The sequence below is a fragment of the Monodelphis domestica genome, chromosome 3 (assembly GCF_027887165.1).
Source record: "Monodelphis domestica isolate mMonDom1 chromosome 3, mMonDom1.pri, whole genome shotgun sequence".
Taxonomy (NCBI): domain Eukaryota; kingdom Metazoa; phylum Chordata; class Mammalia; order Didelphimorphia; family Didelphidae; genus Monodelphis; species Monodelphis domestica.
Window position 1 is genome coordinate 219,518,513 of NC_077229.1, and position 23,389 is coordinate 219,541,901.

Below are 23,389 nucleotides of genomic sequence, written 5' to 3' on the forward strand. Positions count from 1 at the left end.
TCTGACAGATTATTTGTGGACTATGCTAGCATAAATTGGTTCCTTTACATGAAGTACAGTCTGGAGAAATCTTGTGTCCAACACTTCCTCTGGGCTACTTTTGGCATCCTCAGGGACAGATTTTGATTATGACATAAAAAAAAAAAACAGGCTGTTGCCCACTAGAGAATTACCACAGAATCACTCTCCAGATGCTCTTTGTTACTGGTAGTGAAGTGGGCATTTCCTGTTAATAGAAGAGTAAATTGACAAAAAAGAAAAAAAAAAGCCTGATTACTTGGGGAGGAAAATTTGAATTTTCTGGCTTTTGAAGAGATTCCCAGCCTTGTGCAATTTGAGACTTTAGAAGAGAAAGATGTCAAATCATCCTTCTTTCATTCCTTCCTTCCTTTGTTCTATCCTTCCTTCCTTGACCCTCTGTTCTTTCTCTCACTGTCTCTCCTCATTTCAACAAAATGAACTAGATAATACAAGAGAAGATTTCTCTAATTTCTAATTTCTCTAATTGAGTCTAAAGACTCAACATATATCTGTCACCTTTAATAGATCAGTACATATCAAATTTGGTATAATTGTAACAATGACAGAATTGTCTCCTTTACCCAGGCAATCTTAATTTTTCCTGTTCAACCACTTCAGGAAGGTTTAGCCACAGCTGAACAGAGGAGTGGTTTGTGAAGATTTGAACTAAATGTATTTTGGGATTTCCCAAGTAATCATTGAGTTATAATGGAAAGAATGCTAGAATTAGGAGACCAGGATTCCAGTTGAGAGTATGGTTCCAAGATTCCAATCAAGGATTTCCAGACATGTAATACCTGTGTGATCTTGGGAAAAATCTATATTTTGGGGCATAAGTTTCTTAATTTATTAAATGAGGGGATCAGATTAGAAAACTGTTAATCTAACTCCAGATTGATGGCCATGTTTCCTGGGGATTATTTTTATCCTTTTTTATGTTTTTGTATTTTGTAAATTATACATGCCTAGGGAGATGAACAGGAGATTGGAATCTGATTTTGTCTGAAGCAAAACCAAGTGCTTTGTCTTCTTAGTACTAAGATGCCAGGAAAATCTTGAAGTCTTCCTCTCTCTGAATTCAGGTATAAGGAACAGATTATTTCTGACTTGAGAACTCCAATTTAAAAAAGCAAATTTATTTTATTTTTATTGGATTTTGAATTCCTTGAGAGGAAAGACTTTCCTCCCCTATCCTTTTTTACTCTGGGCTGAGTTCAAGGACCAGGATACAGTAGGTCCATAATAAGTGCTTATTGAATTCAGCATTCCCCAAACAACCTTGACATCTCTTTGCTGTTTCCATTCTCCCTCTCCCCTACCCAAAAATATCTTTCCTTTCTGACTATGTAGGGTTTAAATCTTACAAATGAATGCCTGGTAAGACATTAGCTGATAGCAAATATATGGTTACCTTTTATAGGAGTATTTGAATATCAGTAGAAAACTACTGGCGACTTGGAAGTCTTGGTTATCCAAAAGAATATATTTATATCATTAGAATTTCATCTGCCATGAGAGAGCATTTAGGAAGATAGTTTTGAATATTGAAAATTTGTGAATAGAAGAGTACTCTGAATGATGTCTTATTCCCTTTTCCTCTGAAAAAGTAAATGATTGACTATTATCAGCAATACAAGGATTGAAGATAGTTTCAAGGGACTCATGATGAAAAAGGCTATATCTACTACCTCAGAAAGAGTTGATTGAGTCCAAATGCAGAGTGTTGCATCCCATTTTTACTTTATTTCCTTCACATACTTTATTCTTTTAAAAGTACTATTCATCTTCTCTCAATATGATGTACATGGAAAGATAAATTGCATTATAGCATGAAAGCACATATATAAACTATGTAATATTATCTGATGTCTTAGGGGGAGGGGAGAGAGATAACATCACAAAATGTCAGATAATTATTAAAATTGTATTTATAATTGGGAAAAATTTTAAAAAGAAAAATGTGAATAGTCCAATTGGAGAATGAACATCATAGCTTCTTTCCAATTCTTTGGGATTGCTGACTAAAGAATAAACATTCATGTCTTTGTGGGTAATGCCAGATACTGGGGTCAAGGGAGTCATGTAGAATGTGACTAAGTCAGTGGGCTCTTTGTTCTGTTAAATCATCCATGCAAACCCAGAATTGAGAATTCGAGAAAGAAAGCAATTAGATGAGATCTCAACTACTTGACATAATTCATCAATATTTTCTTCTTCTTTTTTTTGACATGATATTTATCTGGAAGGCAGATGGTAATTTATCTACCCCTTCTCCTTCTAAGTTATTCATAAGTAAAAGAACCCTATCTCTAGCTCAGGTCAGATAATTGCAATAATTTGCCTTTTGTATGAACACCTTGGAAGTCAATAGGAGGCCAGCCCTAGAGTTAGGGTTATCTAGGTTCAAGTCTTACCTCTCACACAGACTGGTTTTGCAACTGTGGGCAAGTCAATTAACCTATCAGTGCCCTATGCAATTCACTAAGGCTATTTACAGATCTATTTTCAATCTGTTTCAGAGGAGGGGTTTCCACACTGGGAATTCTTTACACTGATGAAATCATAGATCCAGAACAGAAGAATCAATTGTATTAATTATCACTCACTCATCCCTAAATGACTCTTTAACCAAGCCCTATACTTTTAAAACAACAATAATCACAATAGCAATAACCAAACCCTATAACATGTACATATTAATGTTTTAAAAGGTTAACATATGTTTTATTAGAAGATATCATTTCAATTGTATCTAAATAGATGGATGGCTGAAAGGTTCACCTTAGAAAGAAAACAAAGGAGCTACATTGTGTGCCAAGAGACAATAGCAAAAGCCATTTCATGGGACAGTTTTCATAATAGCAAAAGCCAAAAAAGAAAAAGCCATGCTCAAAATAATTGCCACGTATGTATCAACATCTGTTGCCGAGGATGAAAAATAGGAAAACTATGAAAACTTGGCAAATCTTCCAAGTCAAGTCAATACTCAGGAATACTCAGAGATTTCAAATCAAAGGTATACATAAAGGGGTAGGAGAAATATATATATGTAAATACACACACATAACACATATGTGCATACACATGCATACATATATATATGTTTATACCCACACATATAGAATTGGTCCTATCCATCTCTCATTCTATATAGTTCTATAAAACTTTGTGGTGAAAGCTTTTGTATTCTTAGAAATCTCAAGCACATATCATAAATATTTTCTTCCAAAAAAGAACTGGAAGGTTCTAGACAAGGCATACAGTGAACAATATCATAAACATTGAAAATAGCTAAAACTTGCCAGATAGGAAACAGCTGGTTATTATAGATTGGGAAATTATCAGTACAGCACTCATATTTGAATATATATACAAATCAAAAACATATTAGAAGAAAAGCTAAAGAAAGGACAAAAATAATTTAAACTTCATCAGCTCCCCTTTTAAATAAGCTATCAATGTAAACAAAACAAACAAAAAGCAGGTAGAGGCAGAAAAATAGACAAAGATGCCCATCTTGATTATCACCATTTTATTGGGGGGGGAAATGATCAATGTAAACCAGATGCTACAAAGAGGAGGTCAAAAGAGCCTAAAAACCACCTTAGCTAGTAAATTCTTTATCTTGACAAGGGTAGAGACATTGCAGCCCAAGTCAACATTGGTTTAGTATAGAAACTCATAAATAAAACATTTTGGAAGAGGAAGGTGGAAGATCATGAGCTGCATTCCATTATGAAATTGTCAGTGGAAATGAAAAGAAGGCTACAGAAAACTTGGCCTTAGACCCAATTGAGCTACATCATTCCAAGAACACTTAAATAGTATTCTGGCAGGAAGACAACAAATAGACATAAAATGGAACCAATTTGTCGATATTTCTTTAATGATCCAGTTTATTAGCAATAAGAGAGGGACCTCTATATTGGTGACTAAAATTTAGTCCCTAATGTGTGATAGAAGGAAATTGGAATGGAATTTAAAATTTTAGGAAGAGTAGTTGGATCAGACCCAGATCATGTTGAAGAATCTGTGTTGAAAATGTTGTAAGCATTTAAATTTTAAAGTACTATTTCACAAGATTTCTCAGATAGCAGAAGCACCAAAAGAAGGGGGGAAAACAGAGATTGTATTTTTACCTCAAAAAGACAATTGAAAAAACATTATCTCCTAAGGCATATAGTTTCTTCCTCTGCTTTCTAGAATCTTTATGAGAATGATCAATCAAATTATCAATAATATCCTTATTAGGGACAGTTGGGGGGATCAGTAGATTAGTAGATTAGATCCAGGCTTTGATATGGGAATTGCTGGGCTCAAAACTGACCTCATATTTTGCCTAAGTGTGTAATTCTTGGCAAGGCATTTAACCCCACTTGTCTAGTCCCTACTGTTCATTTGCCTTGGAACTGATAATTAATATGAATTTTAAGACAGAAGGTAAGTTTTTAAAATTTATTTATTTATTTAGGATATTTTTCTATGGTTACATAATTCATGTTCTTTCCCTCCCCTCTCCCAGAGCTGACAAACAATTCTACTGGGTTATACATGTGTCACTGTTCAAAAAACTATTCAATATTATTCCTATTTATAGTAGAGTGATCTTTTAATGCCAAAAGCCTAATCATATCCCCATCAAACTATGCGATGGATCAAATGTTTTTCTTCTGCCTTTCTTCTCCCACAGTTTTTTTCTCTGAATGTGGATAGTGTTCTTTCTCATAAGTTCCTCTGGATTGTCCTGGATCATTGCATTGCTGCTAGTAGAGAAGTCCATAACTTTCAATTGTACCACAATATATCGGTCTCTGTGTCCAATGTTCTCCTGGTTCTTCTCCTTTCACTTTGCATCACTTCCTAGAGGTCTTTCCAGTTCACATGGAATTCCTCCAGTTCATTATTCCTTTCAGCACAATCATATTCCATCACCAACAGATACCACAATTTGTTCAGCCATTCTCCAATCTATGGACACACCCTCATTTTTCAACTTTTTACCACCACAAAGAGTGTGGCTGTAAATATCTTTGTACAAGTCTTTTTCCTTATTATCTCTTTGGGGGTACAAACCCAACAGTGCTATGGCTGTATCAAAGGGCATTCTTTTAAAGCACTTTGGGCATAGTTCCAAATTGTCCTCCAGAATGGTTGGATTAATTCACAACTCCACCAGCAGTGTATTAATGACCCAATTTTGCCACACCCCCTCCAACATTTATTACTTTCCTTTGCTGCCATATTGGCCAGTAGAAGGTAGTTTTTTTGTTGTTTTTTTAAGAACATGATGTTCAAAGGAAAGTATGAGAAGGAAACAATCAGACTTTCACAAAATATTTTCTAGAGTATAGAAAATATTTAGTCATATAACTGGCTGCAAAGAATATAGGATAATGTTAAATTTTCTCTTTGCTGATTTTTAAAAAGTCATATTTTATTAAGTATAGAAAAATGTTTTAAAGCTATTAATTTAACATATATTAATATCATGTAAAATTCCTTGATAAATGTAATTATGGCAGGCAGTATAATATAAAGGAAAGAGCCTTAGACTTAAAAACCAAAGGATTTGAATTCTAACTCTCAGCTTTGCTGCTTTCTCTTTGGCTTAGCCTAAACAAATTATTCATCATTATAGATTTCAAATTCCTCATCTGTAATTGAGGAATTAGATTAGATGACCTCTGCAATCCCTTCCATTGGATCTAGGATTCAATGTACTAAATTCTGTTCAACTACTCTATGATTATTAGTGCCACGAAAGGTATAGAATAGAGTGATATGTGCTTATCCAATGTGTTTGTTACTGCCATGGAGAATGTCCTTTACAATATCCAAATGGTAGAAGGGTTCCTTATAGATAATAAGAACCTGTACATGTTCTGTTTTGTAATTCATATTATGCCAATTACACTAATTCCTAGAATATTACTGGGCTTTCTCAATGAAATCCATAATTATTCAAAAAGAGATTGGTTCATCAACCCATATAGCAAAAAATAAATAGATTAAAATCTCTTTTTTTTTCCCTGCTACAGTGGTAGTTGATTATCCATTCAGTGAGTTAGTAAAGCAGCACATTTTTCTTGGACTGGTGCTACACATCAATCAATCAACAAAGAGTTGGCCACAAAATTGAAATAAGGCTAGATTACATTTGAGAAATCATATTGTGATATTAATGATCTCAAGTAGTCATCTATTGCATCAGTCATCTGGAAATGCTATATGGTTGTGAGTACTGGAATATCACAAGTTCACAAAGAATCAAAAGTCAAAGGAAAGATGCACAGTGAGAGCAAGTAGGCCCCATCCTATTTCTAATTATGGCCCATGTACAAGAGGTATCCTAAATCTCATTTTAAAGCAAATTTATGATTACAAAAGGATTTGGACTGATTAAGTGACTAGAAAGAAGGTTAATAGTCTAAAAATACCCTTGGTACTCACAAAATTACAAAAACCTTGAGAAATATCTTCAGCATGTTGAGTGATTCCTTTCAGTGAATCCATGGAGGAAAAGGGACAAGAACTACATAGATGAGTAGAAATAGGTAGAATATAATCTGCAGCAATAGAGAGAATGCCACCATTGATAACATCAGAGATCCTTTGAATATTTAAATGTCATCTCATCTCAGGACATAAAAATTGGTCTCATTGGTTAGAAAATGTATAAGTACAGTATCTTTTATATATAAAAAGAAAAAAATCAAGCCACTACTAGGTCTGTATCCCAAAGAATTTTTTAAAAAAGTGAAAAAGGACCTTTTTATATGAGTATTTATAGCATCTCTTTTTGTGATGGCAAAGAATTAAAATTAAAGGCATGTCCATCAATTGGAGAATGGCTGAACAATTTGTAGTGTATGATTGCAATGGAATACAAATGTGCAATAAGAAATGTTGAGCAAGATGATTACAGAAAAATCTGGAAAAACCTATATGAACTGATGCAAAGTGAAGTGAGCAGAAACAGGAGAACATTGTACACAGTAAAAGGAATACTATATGATGAACATTTATTAATAGCTTAGCTGTAATTAGCAAAACAGTAATATAGGGCAATTCTTAAAGACATGTGATGAAAAATACCATCTGCATCTAGAGAAAGAACTGATGAAGTCTCAATGCAGATTGTAACATATTATAATCTCTCTTTTTTTCTTCACTTTTATTTGTTTGAATTCTGTTTCACAAATGATTAATATGAAAAATGTTTTACACTGTTATACAGGTAAAATCCATATTGGATTGTTTGCCATCTAAGGGGTGGGGGAAGAAGGATGAGAATTTGGCTGAAACAAACAAACAAAAAACAACCCACTAATGTTAAAAATTGTTTTTTCATATAATTGAGGGAAAATATTATACATACATATTTATGTATACACATATGTGTTTATATTTATGTTTCTCTTCCTCTCATTTCCTTTAAAATCTGACACTTTGGCTTTCTTTATTTCAAGATTAATAATTTCCTCATCTGATTCCTTTCTTAAAAGGGGGAGAGAAGAGAAGGGAAGGCAAGGAAAGGAAGGGAAATAAAGTGAAGGGAAAGACAATTAAGTGCCTACTATAGGCAAGGGACTGTGGTAAGTACTTTACATATATTAATTCATTCAACCTTTATAGAAACCCTAGAAGATAGAGATTATTATTATCATCCCATTTTAAAGTTGAAAAAATTGAGGCATACAGAATTAAGTGATTTGCCCAAAGTGTTTAAGAGAAGATTTGAATTCAGGTCTTCCTGATGCCAAGCCCAGGACTCTATCTTCTGTGCTATCTAAAAGTTAACCTGGGCTTAAGTCATGTTTTTGAGGTATGCTGGCTGCTGAGCCCTGGGCAAGTCCCTTAAACTCTCAGTGCCCCAGACTACTTTCTGTGATTACAAGTTCCAGTCTAAGGATCTATCCACCTTGGCAGCAGTCATTTCCTGCCTAGGAGTTCTCTATACCAATGAAATCACAACCTTGGTCCAAAAATAATCTAATCTCACTTTTCCTAATGTAATTTTATCAGACAGTAGCTCTAGGGCTCAGTATTATCAAGAATCTTGTAATACTTCCTTTAGGCTTATAAAGAAATGTACAATGTTTCCCACTTCCTCATTCATTTAACTCTTATGTATACGAAAGATCATAGCTCCAAAGTTTAGAACATTAATTTGCTCCAATAGTGAAAATCATAAATGGGACTGAAACTGAGGACCACAAATATTTTAGCTTCAAACAAATCTCATATATTTTCTTTAATGTTCTCCCTGCGTATTCATGAAGAATCCTAGTTCTCTTTTCTGAAAGAAAATAAAAAAAACACAAGAAAACAACCAGCCAACCCCCAATCCAGCAGTCCTTTAGCAGACCACACTGACCTTATTCTTTTCACAGCTGTTGTGAGCAGTGGGGCCAAATCAAAGCTGAGAGAGGCTTTGTTGTTCTTGAAACACTCCTATCTTGCCAGAATACAATAAGGAATCTTGGAATGATTGAACCCCTGCCAGCTGCACCAGATCTCTCAAGACCTGATTCACTCCTCTCTCAGGAACCCAAAGGATTGAGGCAAACCACCTGTTCTCCTGCCACAGATGTGTCTTAAAAAACTGTGATTACAGCTCCAAGGGGTAGAGGGACCTGTTTGTTGATTCTGACAATCACCCATGAAAACTGGGAGGTGCAAACATCCAGATTCTTAACACTTCAGCTCAAACTGGATTGGGCACAGAGGAAATGAGAGGAGTTATGACACATTTGTTTCCATACTCTTAATGTCCTTATTCAGAAGTGCAGTGTAGTGGCCTTGACACACTGTTTAACAGCCTTGATATTCAGAAATCTGCAGTCACACCCTGCCTGTTCCCTAAGGTTGACTCTGTGCCCATGGGTAAGTCCCTAAAACACCCTGGAGCTCAGTTCCCATCATCTATAAAATGGGGACAATAAAACCTGCAGCATCTTCTTGACAGAATTTTTCTAAAGGAGAGATAATGTGTGGCAAAACTTTGGCAAATGAATTTTTAAAAAAATATTCATTTGGAAAGAATAATGAACATAACACAACATAATACTTAAAAATTTGAAACCATTAATATTTAAATCAATTAATTTCAATGAGTAAAATACAGTAGGGCCTCTGTATCTGCCAAGAATATGTTCCAAGACTTACTGTGGAACCTAGGATGTAAGTAAACATCAGCTGACCTCATTTATATAGGCTCTCCCTCTGGCTTCTGCCCCCTGGGTAGTTGCTCTTCCACCTTCCCAATTCCCACAAAAAAAAAAGCCTTTAAAAAGTGAAGGTGAAAAAACTGCAAGTGAAAGCAGAAGAGAGCTTAACAGTACTTCTTAGGCAAACTTCCAGTACTTTGTGGTTAGGGTAACTGAAACCATGGCCACTTCCATGGATAACTTAAAATCACAAACTGTGGATAAAGGGGCCCTACTGTATACCTTTTCCCCATACCTATTACTGCCCACCAATGCCCACCACTTAGTCCATGAGAAACATTTGTGAATGCATGATTATTCCCACTACCCTTCTCCCCAGTGGAACTTTATTTTGTTAGGCAAAACAAAGATGAGGATATTGTGCTTATGAGAATACATTTCTGGTTCTGTTCTTTTTATCTAAATTTGATAGTGTTTGGTTCAAGTCTCCCACCAATATGGTTTTACTGTCTATTTCCTCCTTCAATTCTCCTAGTTTCTCTATTAAAAATTTGGATGCTATTATTCCGTTTGGTGCATACATGTTGATTAGTGATATTTCCTCATTGTCTATACTCCCTTTTAGCAAAATATATTTACCTTCCCTGTCCCTTTTGATCAGGCCTATTTTTGCTTTGGCTTTGTCAGATATCATGATTGCAACTCCTGACTTCTTTCTATCAGTTGAGGCCCAAAAGGTCTTACTCCAACCTTTAATTCTAACCTTGTGAGTGTCAACCCGCCTCATATGTGTTTCTTGAAGACAACAAATGGTAGGGTTTTGGGTTCTAATCCAATCTTCTATTTGTCTACGTTTTATGGGTGAGTTCATCCCATTCACATTCAAAGTTATGATTGTCACTTGTGGATTCCCTGGCATTTTGATATCTTCCCCTAGTTCTGACCTTTCTTCTTTAGCTATCTCCTTTTGAACCAATGACTTACTTTAGGTCAATCCCCCTAGACCCCTCCCTTGAGATGCTTCCCTTTCTAACCCCTCCCTTTTTATGCTCCCTTCCCCTCCCCCCTCTCCTTCCCTCCCTTTTTATACTCCCTCCCCCAACCCCGTCCTTAATTTTCCTTTCTTTCTTGCCCTAATGGATGAGATAGAATTCAGGATCCCACTGGATGTAGATGTTCTTCCCTCTAAGATTTGATTTCACTGAGAGTAAGGTATAAGTAATTCCACTTCACGCTCTCTTCCTCTCCTTCTCATATGAGAGTTCTTCCCCTCCCCTTCCCATGTGTATCTTTATATGGGAAAGATTATTCTATTATGTCCCCCTCTATTTCTTGAAGTAAATCTTAGTGTTATTGATGGTTCCCCCCTCCCTTTTCCTTTCTTTGCCCCCACTTTCCCCAAATCTTCTTAATGCCCCAATCTTTCCCTATACATGTTTCTTCTAACTACTCTTATGATGCATACAATTTTTGAGAGTTACACATTACATTTTCCCCACATATTAATATATATAATTTGATGTAAACGTAGTCCTTATAGAAGAGAGTTTGACTTAAAGAAAAATATAAGGTTTATCTCCTTTTCCCTTTCTTTCATATTTACCTTTTCATGTTTCTCTTGCTTTCTGTGCTTGGATATCAAATTTTCCACTAAGTTCTGGTCTTTTCTTAGCAAATGCTTGGAAATCTTCTATTTACTTTCCCCTGGAAGTATATAGTCAGTTTTGCTGGGTAGTTGATTCTTGGTTGGAGACCCAGCTCTCTTGCCTTTCTAAATATCGTGTTCCATGCTTTGCAGTCTCTTAGTGTGTTAGCCGCTAAGTCATGTGTGATCCTTATGGGAGCCCCCTTATATCTGAAGCTCCTCTTCTTGGCTTCTTGTAGGATTTTCTCCTTTTCTTGGAAACTCTTGAATTTGGCAATTACATTCCTAGGGGTTGTCTTTTGGGGATTTAGTATAGAGGGTGTTCTATGAACCCTTTCTATTTCTATTTTGCCCCCTTGCTCCAGAACGTGTGGGAAATTTTCTTTTATAATCTCCTGTAGAATAACATCGAGTTTATTGTTTATCTCTGGTTTTTCTGGGAGACCGATAATTCGGAGGTTGTCTCTTCTTCCTCTGTTTTCCAAGACAGTGACCTTTTCAGTGAGATATTTTATGTTTTCTTCTAATTCATTAAATTTTTGGCTTTGCTTTATTGGTTCTTGCTGTTTTATGATCTCACTTTCTTCGAGTTGCTTAATTCTGGTCGTTAGGGACTGGTTTTGCTTTTCAGCTTTGTCTGCCCTTCTATTGGATGCTTCGAGCTCTTTTTCCAATTGAGCAGTCTTATCTGTCAGACTGCTGATCTCTTTCTCCCATTTTTCTTTCCAGGTTTCCATCTTTTGGATAAGTTCCACTTTGCGATCTTCCAGAGGTTGTTGATAGTTTCCATTTTGGGAGGCATGGTCTGATTTTTTTTTTGGATTTCATCCTCATTCTCTTCTTTTCCTTGGGTACTTCCATCATAAAAGTTTTCAATCATCACATTTTTCCCTTTCTTCCTGGAGGCTTGATTTTGGGCCATGTGAGCCATCCCTTTGGTGGTTTTATTCCCCTTTCCTTTTTGGTCTGGGGTCAGGGTGATATGGGCGGGTTTTCTGTGAATTTAGGTTGTCTCAGACTAGTTCTTCCCAGCCTCCAAGGTTTCTTAGAGTGCTGGGTCCCTGATCACAGCCAAACTGCCCAGGTGTTCAGCTCCACCCAGATAATCAGCACGTGGTCCACCCCTGGTGTTTAGCTCCACCCAGATGCTCAGCACAACCACCCCAAGTACAGCTCTGAGGAACCCCTGTGATCAGCGCCGGGTTCTCCCATGAAACCACCCTGAGATGTTTGTTCCTGGCAGTCCCCAGATCCCAAGGACCCTGGAGTGCCCCCCCCCACAGACAGAGACGTTCCCCACTCACTCGCTGTCCCAGTGAGGGCTCCGGTAGCTCACTCTGGTTTGGTGGGGGAGGTAGGGAGGGGAAGGGTGGCTCAGTTTACGTTTCTGTGCAAGCCATACCTCCTTCTTATTATAGTGTGGAAATGTTCAAACCCCATGTACCTTCGCCTCTGTGGTGTACTGGGGAGTACTAGGGAGTCCTTCTGTTCCTCCAAAGGTGATTTTTATGCTCTTTTGATGTAGTCTATTTCATTCGGTGCCGGGGAGAGGAAGCGTGTGGCGTCTAGATTGCAGCCAAGATTACCCAGAAGTTCTGGTTCTGTTCTTTTGATCCATCTAATTCCTTTGTCATGGAGTGGAAGATGTCTTTCCTCTTTTATTATTTTAAGTTATATTCATTCAATGCTGTAGGTAGAGTTTGAAGGTTTTTCAGAACTGTTTTCCACTGTTTTCCCTCACATTATTCTTGTGGCCCTTATTTGCCTGATTCTTCTAACTTCATTGGAGGAAGTGTTCCCATATTTCTCACAATTCATCATCATATTCTTTGTTTCTTATGGACCAATAAAATTCTATTAAATTCACAGTAGATAATTAGTTCAACTATTTCCAGTTTTGATTTCAGTACTTAGCCAGAACAAAAAGTGTTTCTATGAGTATTTTTATACATATAGCTCTTTGATTATGGTCCTTGACCTCCTTGGATTACATGCTTAATAGGGGTATCACTGAGTATATACAGGTTAGCCACATTTAGGATATAATTACAAATTGTTTTCCAAAATGGTTCAACTAATTTACAGCTCAAACACCAGTGACCTGATCTGTCTCCCCTTCAGTAATTGCTTTGCATATTTGCAACAAGGTACAAAATAAAATACCTTTTATTGATTTCTGTGTTGAAACAATGGTAAATACTTCATTTTATTTGGTTAAGTTAATTGACACTATGCTTATTTTCCTTCACAATGTTTTTATCTCTCTAAGCATAACCACTTTAATGATAACTTAAGGAAATATCACTAAAGACCTGAATTGCTTTTAGAGAGAGTTTGCAAGATGATGGGAGAAATTGACATAAAATGGTAGATCCAGAGCTGAAAGGGACATTTAAGACCATCAACTTCATCATTTTCTAGTTTAAAAAAAACAGCACAATGATATTAAATGACTTTTGCAAGGTCAAATAAATAGTAGTAGAATGTAGATGTGATCTAAGATATTTTGACTCCAAATTAGCTTGTAGTTGCAACTGTGCTAGGGCAGCTACTGTATAAAGCACCTGGCCTAAAGTCAGGAAAACACATTCCTCAGTTAAAATCTTTTCTTAGATACTTATTTGCTGTGTGACCCCAAGCAAGTCATTTAGCCTTATTGGCCTCGGTTTCCTTGTTTTTAAATAAGCTGGAGAAGAAAATGGCAAAATGGCATTCCAATATCTTTGTTGAGATAACCTCAAATGAGTTCAAAAAGAGTGAGACATGATTGAAAAATGACTGAAAAAGAATAATTTGCACCTCAATGGTATGTGTCTTCTGTCCATTTAAACTTATATTAAGAAAAGTTAGGGTTTATCTACTGAATGTCTTTTGGTATATGGGTCATATCATATTAACCATAGGCAGCACAAGTGAAGAATTAAAGGATTTAAGATCAAGGAGATAATTTAAGCTATGTCTAAGGATATAATAAGAAAGGTTCATGACATAATGGAATAGGTTATTGAAAGATATTAGGTCAGGGGATTTGGAGTTGAAAGAAACATATAAAAATAAATTCAACTCTCTTGTTTTACAGATAAAGAAACTGAGACCCAGAGAGGATGAAATTTGCTCAAGATGATATACGTGGTAAGTAGTTGAACCAGAATTTAAGTCAAGATCATTGAATAATAGTTTTAAATCTACAGTGGAACTCAGACTTCAATGAGTCCAAGCCCCTTATTTTAAAGATAAGTAAACTAAGGCTCTGAGATTAAGTGATTTGTCTATAGTAATATAGGGAGAAAAATAGCAGAATGAGGATTTTAATAGCAATTCCAGTGTTCTTTCAATAGATCCATGATAATACTAGGAGTATAAATCCTGTAACCTGTTGACTAGACACTTACCAGAATCATCTTCCTTTGTACATCTTTAAAATAGGACAAATGCTAATTTATCTGAATTAGTCTATGTATAGCTAGAGAAAGAAATAGTAAAGAACTGTGTCTTTGCTAAGAAAACCTCAACTGGGGACACAGAGAGTCAAATATAACTGAAATGACTGAATAACAACAGTCACACTTATGTGAACAATAATACCTACAGAACCTTCTTTACCAAGTTGTTGCAAAGGACAGATGGATTACACGTTAGGAATCCTGGTAAATTTTATTTTTACAAAGATTTATTTGGAAAAAATATTCAGTGGAATATAACATAATTCTTAAACTTACTTTTAAGAAAAGTTTGAGACCTTTGAGATCTCTTCCCATATGCCTTATTCTTCTGATTCTATGAATTGCAGAATGAAGTGATGTATTAGAGGTTCTTACAGAAGAAAGATGAGAATGAGATCTGTCTCCTTATTATGTTCTTAATGGGTCAGTAAAGGCATCTTTTGATAATCTTCCTTCGGAATAGGTAGAACTATTCATTATTATTTGGGTGCCAAATATTCAACTTTAAAAAAAAAAGAATCAAGCAAGCTATAACCATTGTATATTTTGCAAAGTTTTCAGCTCTTTGTGAAGTACTTTAGGTGACCCAGTTAAAAAGGATTCCACTCTGGGACACCTAAACTTTGAGAAACCCCTAAAGAAAGAAAATAAAAGCATCTTAGTAGCTTTCTTTGTTTCCCAATGCCTGTAGCAGTTGAATGGCTGAAGTTTAAGCTCTTGTCTGGTTAGACAGAGCTAGTTAAATACGAAGAGCTAGTGAAGCCCTTGGGAGTGAGACTATTCTCTCTATAGTTTTCCTTTGTAAAGGATAAAGATAGGGTTGAGTGAACTCAGCAGCTTTTTCTGGTCGGGAGGGAATTGGAACAAAGATTTCCTTTAAACACAGTGTGCTTAGTACTGTCTAGTGACAGATGAATCTCAAAAGGCTTAGTTGTGATGCAGCCCCAAATGTGTAGATTCTGAATTGATGCTTATAGTCATTTCTCTAAACTTTTCTTGCTTTTCTCTTCTTTGTTCCCCTGACACCTAATTTCCTATTGCTGGCTCTATTCCCTCATGCCATTCCCACTGGGCATTTTACCTGGGACTATTTCCAGCCTCTAGGGACACTTATTTGGGGGGAAAATGGAGCTCTCTCTCTATCTCTCTTATTAACAGTAACTTAAATATACATTATTCAGTGATGTTCACTGCCCAAGAGTTGAACTGGTATATGTTACAATGTGTGTGTGAGGCATGAAGTTCTGACACAACTTCAGAATTTGTATATGTTGCTTTAACCTTCCCAATTCTTCTTTTTTTTTTTTTTTGCTTCTATGAAATGTTTCAGTAGGCACTTACATTATGGAAATTCTGGGAAGGATATATATATATATATATATATATATATATATATATATATATATATATATACCAATAATTCCATTGGTATAGGGAAGCTGGCAACTCATCTGTCACATATAATCTCAGAGAGCCATCAGAGGCATTGGGAGATAAGGGAATTTGCCAATTATCACACAGTTGGTAGGTGTCAGAGTCAGGACCAGAACACAGTTCATCTTCCATGTTGCATCTCAAAGGGCAAATAACAAATTCAATATTTTTGGTGCCTCAAGGATTTGAGATTTCATTGATACAGAATTCTCTCTGACAATATGGATCATGGTCCTTTTAGAACTTAACCATAGGTGGTCTTTATGATTTTGTTTTGTCCAAATGATACACCACTTTAGGCCAATTTAGTGATGAGCTAGGCTGGTCCTCAGATGACAGGCAGTGTTCTATGGGCCAAGATTCAAAGTCTTTCTAGCTTGGTAGGATCTAACCAAGATTTTATGTGAATAACAAAGGCTTAGAGAACTCAGAACCACCTGTGTATCACAATGGGACATTAGGGTAGAATTTCAGTGGGTATTAGTAAACTATTAGTAAAGTGTTTATAGGATCAGTTACTCAAAACATGGTATAGTAGAGTGGTACCATTCCATAGGCCATAAAGAACAACTGACTCCTTTCTTCCCATCTTCCACTCATTGTTTCAGTCTTTGCCTTTCTTTGTGGTTTCAATGTATGATCCCTTTTCTTTTCTTTTAGAGTAGAACCTCTTGATGGCATTCTGGTACAGTAGTAGTCCTGGTGCTAGATGATTTGGGTTCAAATCCCACTTCTGATGCTTGGTACCTGTGTGACTATAAGAAAGTAATTTTATTTCTCTAAATGTGTTTCCTCACCTGCAAAATGAAAAGTTTGTACTAAATGACAATTAAGACCCTTCATAATTTTAGATATATAATCTTATTTCTCTTATGTCGATCCTCTCTCATTCCTATAATTTAGTATTCTACAAAGCAGGAATTCTATAAATATTGTGGATAGACTGATTCTATCAGAAATGGCCATGGGCTCACACCTGGCCTCAGATACTTTCTAGTTATGAGCCAGAAAAATCAATTAAATCCCATTGTCTAGTCCTTACTTTTCCTTTTTTTTTTTAAAGTTTTATCTATTATAATATTTTTATACTTAATATCTATTCTAAGATAGAAGGTAGGCATTAAAAAAACTAAAAAAATACTAACCAGATTTGTGTTTAGATCTATATTTGTATGTGTGTGTAAGAGAAAGAGACAGAGACACAGAGGGAAAGAAACAGACAGAGACAGAGATAAAGAGGCAAAGAGTGAGAGAAGAGAGAGAGAGAAAAAGACATAGAAGAGGATAAATGGGAAGAACATTATATTAGAAATGGTAGAAATCAACAGATCTTGCTTCTAGCACTTGTCATTATACTTGATAGCTAGAGGGATCTGTATTCTCCACGTCCGATTATCATATGCAAACACTCCCACTCCAACCCAAAAGATACATGTACACCCAAGAAGAAAACTGATCTTAAAGAGACCAGCTCTGAAGTTCTAGGGTTCTTGACATCAGAAATAAAAGTCTGGAGAATGTGCTGGAAGGAGACTGGGGACTATATATGGCTATTAGAAATTTAGTTTAATTTAATACTTTTGTTAGACCCTCCTTAATGTAGGAACAGTTTGCATGTACAAATACTAATCCATAAGTACACTTATCCAAGTCAAAAGAACAGACTTTTTTGAAGATGAGAGATGCTTGAAATAGGAGATTTTTCTGAAAGCCAATGCCCCCCCCCATCACCACCCCACCCCTGAAGTAGTGCTCAATAACATATTTCCATCAACTCTCACAAAGATGTCATGAAGGATTAAGTGATGGTGGCATTCTCTTCTTTTAGCACATTAAGTAAAAATTGCCTCTATCTATACAGATCACGATAAGGCCCAGAGATAAAAGGAATTTTATGAGTCATTTGCATGCCTAAGAAATTCTCTTATCTTGTTTGAGAAATTTCCCTTTTTTTTTTTGTATCTGCAGGGCTTAGCACAGTGTCTGGCACATAGTAGGCATTTAATAAGCATTTCTTAAATTGAACTAATTATAAAAATTAAATGTCATTTTCCAGGCAGAAGAAAGAAAAGGAGTATGAGAGAAAGAAAAAGATTATGGCCTAAGATTAATCAGTGTAATAGCTATTGCCTCCAGTTTATGCAAGCTGTTTGGGGGGGCAGGTGGATGGGGACTGGGAATGGAAGACCATTCCTTCTTTTAAAATCATCCTGGGCCTTCAGTCCAAGTTCCTGATGCTTCCCTTAATTACTTTTGGCTCATTTGGTAGTTCCTGACAGTTTATTAAGGCAGGGAGAAACTACAGTGATTTATCATTATGTTTCCACCATAATTACGTTTCCACACATGTGGGCCCCTGTCAGACTTGAGATTCAGTTCAATATTGCATACGTTAATGTTATTAGGCTATTAACAACTATTAGATGTGAGGCAATGCCGTCTGTTTCTTCATTAAGCAATAAGCAACAGCAAGGGATGTGTGATTGAAGATATCGACAGGCAAATACAACCCTTGCAGTGGCATGCATGGAAAGAAGGCCCATGTTGAAGGCGAATGCTTTCCTTTACTTAGATTTGTCCCTGCTCACACTCTTGGCTTTCTAGAAGCTGCTGTGAGGTATTGGAGTCTATGAGAAACCAAGCCAAACTGTGAGGTCCATGCTTTGAGCAAAGTCAAATAGGTTTAAAATCGCCTTTATGGGAAAATTTCCAGAAGGGATGAGTGGCTCAGTACTGAGAGATTTTGAGATAGAGACATAGTAGGTTGGTTAATTTTCCTTATCTGCCACCCAGGACCTACTCATCAATATTTTCTTCAGTGCTTTTGCAAGGCTGACCACCTACTCATGGATGGCCCTTGGATATTTACTTCAAGCAGACATCATGCAGCATTTAATGTTGTCAAGACGCAGCCTGACTGGGAGAGAAACAAAAACAAAAACTGAGGAATTGTTGATTGTATCTGTCACAATTGATGACCCACGGGGTACTAGAAACCTACGGCAACTTTCTTTAAATTCATGTGTATCTTGACTATAAGTGTCATTGAGTGAATGAAATGGTGTCCTGGGAATTTCCTTTACAACTCTGGAGGAATGAAGGAAGACATTACTTGATTGTTCAGGATAAAGGGATGCTGGAAGACAGGTTATGATCCTTTGAATGGAATATATTCCCTTGCTTTTAGAAAATTCATTTACTTGTAGCCATAGGATCCTAGATTTAATACTAAGAGGGCTTTATAAAATGACACATATGGCATCTTGACCAGAAGTGCTATATGTGGAGTCTATTTACCACCCAAAGCCCACAATACTCCTCATTTTGTTCTGAACCAAATTAAAATGTAATTGGAAAATATTTAACAAGATAAATAAAAATATAACAAAACATAGATAATATATTTTAAAATTAAGCCAGTATGCAGTTTCCAGGGATCTTTATATTTAAATTAAAGGCCCTAATTTTTATTTGAGTTTGACACCACTGATCTAGTCTCATCCCTTCATTTTATTGATAAGAAAATTTGGACTGATAGAGGTTGTGATTTGTCTGAGGAGGCAAAAGGCAGAATTGGGGTTTGACCTAAAGTTCTGACTCTAAGACCAACATTCTTTCTACATTATTGGATGTCAATGATGACAATGAGGCTGACCTCCTGGTCTTTCTATAGACAAGAAACTCTATCTCTCCACTCTGGGCATCTTCTTTGACTCTCCTCCATTCCTGGATTGCTTTCTTTTTTCCTCTTTACTTACTGACCTCCCTAACTTTCTTTAAGTCCCAAATACAATCCTGTACTTTACTAAATGCCTCTCACACACCATCTTAGTTGTAGTGGTTTCCCTTTGTTAATCACTTCCTATTTATCCTTTATACAGCATGTTCTGCATTTATTTATTTATTTTTTATATATTTTATATATATATATATTTTTTTTTATGTATATTTATTTATTCCATGTTTTCACCCCCCCCACACACACACGCACTAAATTGTGAGTTCCTTAAAGGCAGAGACTGTCTTTTGCCTCTTGTTTGTATTCATGGTATTTAGTATGAAGCTTGACACATAGTAGGTACATACTAAATCTTAATTGATTGATTACTATTCATCTAGAGGATAGACTACTGCTCTTGGAGCTAGAGTACCTAGTTCCAAAGGGCTCTGTATAACATGAGCAGAAAAGGATCCTAGAAGCAAAAGGAAATGTGAATTGAGCAAATCCAATCACTTCATCTCTTAATGTTCTAATAGACCATTCTGTGTCTGATATATAGTCGTGCTTTCTGAACTCATATAAATCTGATCAGTGGCAGAGGGAACACCTCTGCACTGACTGCAGCATTGCGGTATCATCGGTCTTCTAAAACAAAGGATGAAAAACAACAAGGTGGATTCAAATCCTACCTCTGACACATAACTAGCTATGACCTCTGTTAAGACATCTAATCTCTTTGTGCCTCAGAAGAAAGGGTTTGACTTTGAAATAAAAAAGAGGCTGAATTCCATAGAGTGGGAAAAAGCTCCTCTAACTGATAATATCTTAGATCTTTCACTATGTGACAGTCCTTAGGCAGTAACCAATTCATTTTAAATTCAGGAGAAATATTTAAGGCTACTCAAATATGTGTAAGGAAAAAAAAAAACCTGAAGGTTTTTAGGAAGTTTTAGAAGCTATTAGACTCTTAGAAAAGCAATAGAAGTTTCTGCTTAGATAAGCATTTTCTCCATTTTCAGTCATTCCAGAACAAGATAAAGGATTTAGCAGTATAATATCTCTCCCCCCCCACTCCATTTTCAAGTAATAAGGATTTATTTTCTCTCTTTCCTACTCCCCCACATTAGAATAAGAATTTTCTCTTAAAAAATTGTAATAAATATTCACAGTCAGGAATAAAAGTTCCCACATTGTCCAAAATATGTATGTGTGTATGACTATCTTTATCAAAATTCTTTCAAAAGTTTTAAAAAACTTTTTTAAAACATAAAACCTGCCTCTTTGTTTTTTGAGTTCTCTAGATTATTCCCCCAACTCAGATATACTAGCCATTTGCATAACCTGTATTCATGTCAACAAATTTCTACATATGTTCATAACCTGGGTATAGAATAAATAGCTAGTATCATATGACTACATAAAATAGTCATATATTTCCTATATTTATGCAAAATATTTTTCTGTGTCTAAAGTACTTTTTTATTTTAAATTCTATGTCTCTCTTTATCTCTCTCTGTCTCTTTCTGCCTCTGTAACTGAATCTGTGAAATCTCTTTCAGACTGGAGCTACAGCAACCACTCATGTTGGGAGCCAGGGAGGTCTCTTAAATGTTTTCCAGACTTGGCATGGATAGACTTAAGGCTTATTTCAACTCAGAACTCATGAGCTCAAGCAATAGACCACCTTCAACATCCCCAGCCCTGAGATCATTTCAGACATGTTCTACTCTTAGCTACCTAAAGTCTTAAAGGGAATTAAAATGACAGCATTGTTGTAGGGAGCAAGGAAGGTGAAAGATAGTTTTAGTATTCACTTGATTTCAATTATTTACCAAGTAATTTTTATGTTCACTTATAACCTCTTGCCTTCCCATCCATGAACAGATGTGCTATTATTCACCAGATTCAGGCATTGGGAACTATGATCTTACTTGGATGCTCCTCAAGTTTGTGTTGTTTTTATATTGTTGATAGTCAAGAAGGATTAATTGTCTGCCAACCTATTTTGCTTTCAGCTCTCTTCTTTAGTAATAAAAATCTCAGAGCACACCAGGAGGTGTTTAATGGTCTTGCTTTTGATCTTTCTGTATGAATTAAAAGTTAAATGGCCCTTTGATTATAGATGCATCTGCCCCTGAAATTATAGTGATACTTTGGCAAAGTAATAGTAAGAAGATACCTAGAGGTGTAATGGGGCTAGATACTGAATCCTAATTCAGCTTTATCTCTCCTGCAGGAACCTAGAACTAAGGGATGCTAGAGAATTAAGAATCCTTAGTTATAAACATTGTCCAAACCTTTCCCACTTCTTCATTTTTCTTATAATAAAGTTGAAACTCAAATAAAGAAAATTAACATTGTAAAGTCATATGACCAATAAGAGGAAAAAGGAGAATGCAGGAAATGTGCATCATTCTTGCTTTTCTAACTGTCTACAACTGGATCATTGCCTCTAAATTCACTGTAAAAAAATAAATCAAAGAGAAATGTATTACCTTGCAATGTACCACAGAATGATTCAATTTGTTTGAGATTAATGGGAGTATCATCAGCATATGTGCCTTAAAAATATTTTCAGATAAATCTATAAAGGTAAAAAAGAGAGGGCCATTTTCTTGGCATATTCCCATCGCTCTTCCCCCATTAAGCCAGGATTCTCTTTTTCAAAAAACAAACAAAAAAAATGACTTGATTGTTATGGCAATCTGGTAAGTACTAATTGCTGGTAGAAATTATATCTCTTCAAAATCAATAGCCAAAGACAACACTAATAGAAAAAGCTTTTGTTGCTGGGCTCTTAATTATAGTTTCAACAACATGTAAAGAATGTTAACCATATATACAATTCAGTACTAATGCAGTGAAGAGTTCAATTGGAGTCTAATCCTTAGGACATTTGTGGTTGTAGGCCCGAGTATTATCCATAGATTACATGTGCAAAAGGGCATAAAGCCATCCAGCAGCTCTTAGTTACTACCTTGGTCCCCTCTTTTGGAATTAGATCTGTTTCAAAGAAAATTTGTGAATATAAAGTTTACACTAGCATAATCTAAGACAGAGGTTCTTAACCTAGAGGTCTTAGAATCCTAATGGTTGCATGGAAAGATTTCAGTTGGGATGCAGGTCTGCAACTCAATTTAAAAACATATTTGTAACTCTTTTTCAACATAATTCCTTTCCTTTAAAATACCTTGTAGGAGGTGGAGTCAAGATGGCTGCCTAGAGTCAGCAAAAGTTCAGACCCCTGAAAACCCTTCATTACTGACTAAAAAACAAATGCTCCTAGGTGACTGAAAACCAAATCTAACAACAGGACAGAGCTAAGGAACCATCCTGCTAGACTCAACTTAAAAGTATGCCCCCCAAAAGCCTGAATTCTAGAATGCTTGGATTTAAGGGGAAGGAAGAAGGAAGGTGCCAGGACCCTACCCCCACCCACAGTACTGAGCCTCCAGCAGAGGCAAACAAGTGTAAAAGAGCAAAAATAATAAATCCAAACTTCTCAGACCACAATGCAATAAAAATAATAATTTGTAAGGGTACATGGAGAGGCAAATCAAAAATTACATGGAAATTAAACAATATGATTCTCCAAAATCAGTTAGTTAAAGGACAAATCATAGAAACAATTAATAATTTCATTGAAGAAAATGACAATGATGAGACATCCTTTCAAAATCTATGGCATATAGCCAAAGCAGTACTCAGGGGGAAATATATATCCTTGAGTTCATATATTAACAAATTAGGGAGGGCAGAGGTCAATTAATTGGGGATGCAAATTAAATGACTAGACAGTGAACAAATTAAAAATCCTCACAAAAGACTAAATTAGAGATTCTAAAAATCAAAGGGGAAATTAATAAAATTGAAAGTCAAAGAACTATTGATTTAATAAATAAGACTAGAAGCTGGTACATTGAAAAAACCAATAAAATTGACAAAGTAATGGTCA

The 23,389-nt window shown here is 35.9% G+C and overlaps 1 long non-coding RNA gene across 1 annotated transcript; it reads left to right on the forward strand.

Moving 5' to 3' along the window:
• The first annotated feature begins 7,527 nt into the window (after positions 1-7,527).
• LOC103096229 (uncharacterized) lies at positions 7,528-22,844 on the forward strand. The gene is made up of 3 exons (XR_008917631.1): positions 7,528-7,616; positions 13,916-13,968; positions 22,632-22,844. It is a non-coding gene; the product is annotated as an uncharacterized LOC103096229 (long non-coding RNA).
• Positions 22,845-23,389: the final 545 nt, after the last annotated feature.